Genomic DNA, 5707 nt, shown 5'->3' on the forward strand with positions numbered 1-5707 from the left:
TCCGTCACCACAGGTCCTCTTCTTCACTCCCTGTTAATTTTTCTTCGTCCTTCCCTCCCTTCCTGCCATTTTTTCATCCTCCTTACTTCCCTTTCCTGTCTCTCTTCATCTGCTTCCTCACCCTGTCTCCCACCCTCTCTCTCGCTCACCCATTTCCTCCCAGTTTGCCTTATTTCCTGCCATAACATCCTTTCTCTTACTTTATTCCCGTTTCTCGGAAGATCCATTAGTCCTCTCATCGTCTCCTTCTTTCACTTCTTTCTTTTTCCTTCCTCTCTCCATTTTATCCACAACGCGCTTCCTTCTCTTCGCAGTATATATTTTTTGTCACCTCAGTCCTTCGCCTTCCCCCTCTTTCTGTCACTTTATCGTACTCTGTTTACTCTTTATTCTTTCCTTCTCTGTACCATGGGTCACAAAAAATCGGTGTACAGGGGGTCCGATGCCTACCGAGAACATTCAGTCAACTGCTGATTTTTACCAACGTCTCATTGTGTTTAGTGTCTCTTTATATAAACATAACATTTGCCATATGTTTGCAAGAGGATATTGCCAGTTGGCGGTATGACGTCTCCCGACATCAGGGCTACCAGCGTGTGGCAGGTTGGACGCTAATAGGTTGTGCTCCCAAATGTTTCACGCATTTTGTGCACTGATACTTTTGTAACCCATAGTACCTTCCTGTTAGTTTTTTTCATTGTTTTCTCTCCTGTTCTCCTTTCCTGCGTCTCTCCCGTTCCTTCATCCGTGTATCTGCAGTGTACTTTTCTTGCCTGCCTACCCATCTTTAACTAAATCCCTGCCCTCCTTCCCTTCGTCTCCTATTCCACTTTCGTCCTCCCACATATTCTTCCTCTGTTTACTCCCTTTTCTGGTCCACCCATCCTGTTATTACCTCCCTCCCTTTCCTTGACTCTGCCCCCACCCCCTTTTTTTTGCCCTTTTTCTCACCCTTTCAACACCACTTTACCTCCACCTCCCTCCCTTTCTAGCTTCCTCCCTCCCTCCTCATTTTTCCCTTTCCTCATTCTTTCATCCTTATACTCCCTCCCTTCCTTCTTCCTTTTTAATTTTCCGGTCACCTAATCATCGACATTTTACATCGTTTTCTATCCCACTTCCCCTTCTGTTTATTACCTCCTTTCCTCCTTCCTTCTTTCCTCCATCCTGTTTTCACTTTCACTTATGCTTTCATTTTCAGTTTTCTTCCTGTTCTTGCTCACCTTCCCATGTATTACTTCCTTCCCTCTCTTTCCATCATCCTTAGTTCCTCCTTCCCTCCTTCTCAGTTCCTCCCTCCTTCTTTATCCCATACCGAAACTTCTCTCCCTCCCTCCCTCCCTTTCGGTCACTCTTTCATCCCCAGTATTCTGCTTCCTCCCTTCCTGCTCACCTCACACCCCTTTTTATCCCTCCCCTCTCCCTTGCCTTCCTTTTCAGCCTTTCTTCTCCAATTTACTTTGCTTTTCCAGCTCCCTTGTATTACTTCTCTCTCCCCTTCCTTTTCTTCCTCTCCACCCCATTCTCTTACCCCATCATCCCAGTTTACTCCCATTTCTTGCCCTTCTGTTACCTCCTTCCCTTCCTCCCTCTCTCCTGCCTCATGCCCAAGCGAAACTTCTCTTCCTCCAGCTCACCCTCGTCCCGTCTCCTTTCTCACCCCCTCACTCTTGGTCTCGCATTCTTCCACGACCCTCCCCTTCTCTCATCTGTCCCCCGCACCTCCTAGTTCTTCTTCCTTTGCCTTCCCTTTTGGTTTCCCTTTCCCCTTTTTCAAACCTTCTAATCCACATCTGTCCCCTTCCTCCTCAGTTCCCCCTCCCTCCCTCCCTCCCTGTCCTTCATCTTGCCTATATGTTGCGCTTCTCCCCGTCTAGCCTGTTTCATGACATTATTCTAAATTATATAAGAAGCTCTGTAGCCTCTTCCATTTTTTTTTTCATATTACACATTAGAAACTTTTGGGGGATTTATTGCGTTGTTGCTTTCCATGTTATCACTCATGTTCTATTCCTTTTTTTTCTATACTATTTCCCCATATCTTCTTACACATTTCTTCCCTTCTTATGTTCCTCGCCTTTTCCTGCCGTATCCTTGTTTTCCTGATCTCCCACATTGACCTGCATCTCATCAGCCCTTCTGCTCTCTATCACTTTCCCTTACTTCCGTTTATTTCTCCACAGTTGCTTTTCTGAATTCGCAATCATCCCACACTCTGTTGCATCCCACTCAGGTACTTCCACCTCCTGTTATTTTCCTCCCCTCCTGTTGTTCTTTTTTATTCCATCATGCTCTTTCACTCCTTTATTTCCATTTAGCCTACTTCCCCACGTTTCTTTCTTAGTTTCGTCAGTCTTAATCCCAATCTCTCACCCATTCAGTAGCCTCCATCACCTTCCATTTCCTCCTATACCTTGCTGTGCATCTGCTTTTCATCACTTTTTCTTTTATTACTCCTTTTATTTCATCGCATTTCCTTTCCACACCTTTTTTTTTTTTTTTTTTTTTTTTTTTTTTTTACTCGCACATTGTCATCCACTTAAGCACCTCCATCATCTTCCATTTCCTGTCTGTCCTTACTCTTCATTTCGTCACTCTCTTTACTCTCAGTTCGATTCGCATTTACTTTTTTCTCTTTCTCTTTCTCTTTTTTTTTTTTTTTTTTTTTTTCTCAATCTTCGACTCCCACATTCGCTTTCATCCACTCAGGCGCCTCCACCCACTTCCATTACCTCACTTCCTCTCCTCTTCCCTTTATTTTTTCCTTTTTCCTTTTATTTTCTCTGCCTCATTTAGCCGCCATTTCTTTCTCTCACTTCAATTTCAGCAGTCTTTCTCACACTGTCTCTTTCTCTTCCACTAAAGACACCTGCAACCCTTCCATTGTCATGCCTCTTCTCCTCGTCTTCCTCTCTCATTCTCTCTTTTTCATACCGTAACTCTGCTTTAATTTCTCCCATTTTCTTCCCTATCTTTCATTTTTCCAGTTTTCTTCCTCTCACACTCTTAACCCGTTCAAACATCCCCTTCCCTTCTTTCTCCTCACCTCTCCTTACTCCCCTTTACTTCTTCATTTGTCCTTCTGTTGCTTTTCTTCTTATAGTCTTTCTCAGTCTCTTTCTCACTCCATTCAGTCTCATGTATGTCCTTTCATTGTTTCTTCAGTATTTTCTCATTCTTTCAATTCTCCATTACTTCACTGCCTTTACTCATCCCAGTCATATGTTAAGCACCTTTCATCTCATTTACACACTTTCCCTTCCGGTATATCTCTTCCCTTTCATCCTTCCATCACTCCTTTGACTTTCTTCCGCCTTCCTTCACGTCTCTCTCTTCCTCCTCCTTTACATCTCTTTTCTTCTGTCATTTTTCTTACACTTTTTCTTATACCGTACCAATTACTCATTTTTTTGTCTTACTCTCCTTTATTTCACTGTATTTCCTTCTCACTGTTTCCTGTCTTGGAGACTTCTTCCCACACTGCCTCTCATCCACTCAGGCAAGTCCATACCGTCTTGTTTTCTCTCCGTCCCTCCATCCCCTTCTATACACTTCTCTCTCTCTCTCTCTCTCTCTCTCTCTCTCTCTCAAACTCCTCCACCCCTTCCATTTTCTCTCCACTCCTCCGGCACTTTTTCCCCTCTCGTTCTCCATCGGCATCGTCTCTCCAAGTTTCCTTACCTCCCTCCAGGCTTCCTCCGTTTGCATCCTTTCTCTCTCTTTATTCCTTATCTCCCTTTTTCCCTTCTCTTTCCCTTATTCCCCTTCTTGCCCTCCCTTTCCTGCTTCTCACTTTTCTTTCCTTTTGTCTCCCTTCATCTCTCCCGTTTCCTTCCTGTCTTTTTCCTCTCCTTTCTTCTTGTCCTTCTTCATCCCTTCCCTCTCTCTTTTTCCCTACCTTCTTCCATTCTTCTTTAATCCCCTCTCCTCTCTTTCCAGTTTTCCCCCATTTCCTCTTTTTCTTTCTCATCTCCTCTTGCTCTCCTCCTCTCTCTTCGTCTTTCCTTCGCTCTTCCTTCTTTCTCTCATCCCCTCTTCTTTCTCCTCTTTTTTCCGATTATCCCTCCTCCCTTCTCCCCATTTCATACATGTATCAGTAGCGTCATTAACTACTTTACTCGTTAATTAATATTCTCTGCAAGCCAATATTCGTCGTATTAATATTTGTTACATTCTCTCTCTCTCTCTCTCTCTCTCTCTCTCTCTCTCTCTCTCTCTCTCTCTCTCTCTAATATTACCTTCCCGCACTTTTTCATTGGCTTCCCCTCATCCTCTTCCTCATCGTTTCTTCCCTACCTTTTCCTTCCTCTTTCTTTCCCTTCTCTCTTCAGCTCCTACTTTTTCTTACTTACAACTGTCTGAGATTTTGGTTCATTACTTTCCTTTCTTTCCTTTCCCATCTCTTCCTTTCTTCCTCTACCTCTTCCCCTTCTTGGTCCTCCTTGTTTCGCCACTTACATCTTTCCCCATCCCCTCCTTTCCTTCATTCTTTTTCTCCCCCCCTTCCTGCTCTTCCTCTTCATTTTTTTTTTTTCATCTTTACCCTTTCCTTTCCCTTCATTTTTTCCCATATTTACCCCTTCCTTCCTCTCTCATTTTTTCCTTCTATCTGTACCCTTTCTTCCTGTTCATTTTTTCTCCATCTTCACCCTTTTCTCTGTTTTTTTCTTCTGTCATTACCTTTTCTTCCTGTTCAGTTTTCTCTCATCTTTACTCTTTTCTTCCTCTTCATTTTTTCTTTCATTTTCCCCTTTCTCTTTTTAGCCCTTCTCTCCCTCCCTCCACCTACTCCCTCCCACCTCCCCCGGACCCTGTCCCATTAGTTTCCATAACATAAAGGCGGATGGTTAAGCAGAGATCAGGGGGTAAATGAGGATGAGAGAGAGAGAGAGAGAGAGAGAGAGAGAGAGAGAGATTTAGCAAAACTCGGGAGAAAGACGCCTTCGTTTTTCTCTGAGGCAAGTGAAAGACGAAGGTGAAATTAACAAGACGTAATGAAGAAAAAAAAAACACGAGAGAAAATGGAAGATAAGAGAGGAAAATTATAAGAACAGAAGAAAACCAGAAATACTCTTGTAGACAGGAAGAAAAAATGCAAAGGTAAAGAAAAACTAGGAAGAAATGTCAAAGAGAAAAGAAGAAAAATAACTACAAGGAAAACAGATTCAGGAAACAAACAACAACACAAATGCGAAAAAAAAAAAATTGAGGGCGAAAAGAGGAAAACTGGGGTAAGAGGGAATATACGGTTAGGAGAGAAAGAGAGCCAAAAATGGAAGCCGAGAAATATTGTGGAGACGAAAATGGCTTACGGAAGGAGAGGGTAAGAGACTTCGAGGGGAGGGACGAGATGTGGAATGTGGGAGCCGAAGAGGGTTAGGAGAAAAAGGTGAGTTAGAGAGAGAGAGAGAGAGAGAGAGAGAGAGAGAGAGAGAGAGAATAAAAGATCCTAGAGAAAGTGTGAGGGTGAGAAGAAATAATAGTTATAAGGATCTACGACGTTTCAACCGTACTAGGCATGTCAGAGAGAGAGAGGGGGGGGGGGCATAAGCATGTGTTACGTGGATATTACTGATCACAAGTGGCTTAGTGTCTTGTGATGAGTTTCTTTGTTGGGTAGAGTTAGACAGAATTTTTAAAGCACGTGGGGGAGAGAGAGAAAGAGAGAGAGAGAGAGGTGAATGTGAGAGTGAGTTAGAGAACGAGG

This window comes from Coenobita brevimanus, chromosome 14 (genome assembly GCF_032717465.1).
Source record: "Coenobita brevimanus isolate Jiangsu-jjx chromosome 14, ASM3271746v2, whole genome shotgun sequence".
Classification (NCBI taxonomy): Eukaryota; Metazoa; Arthropoda; class Malacostraca; order Decapoda; family Coenobitidae; genus Coenobita; species Coenobita brevimanus.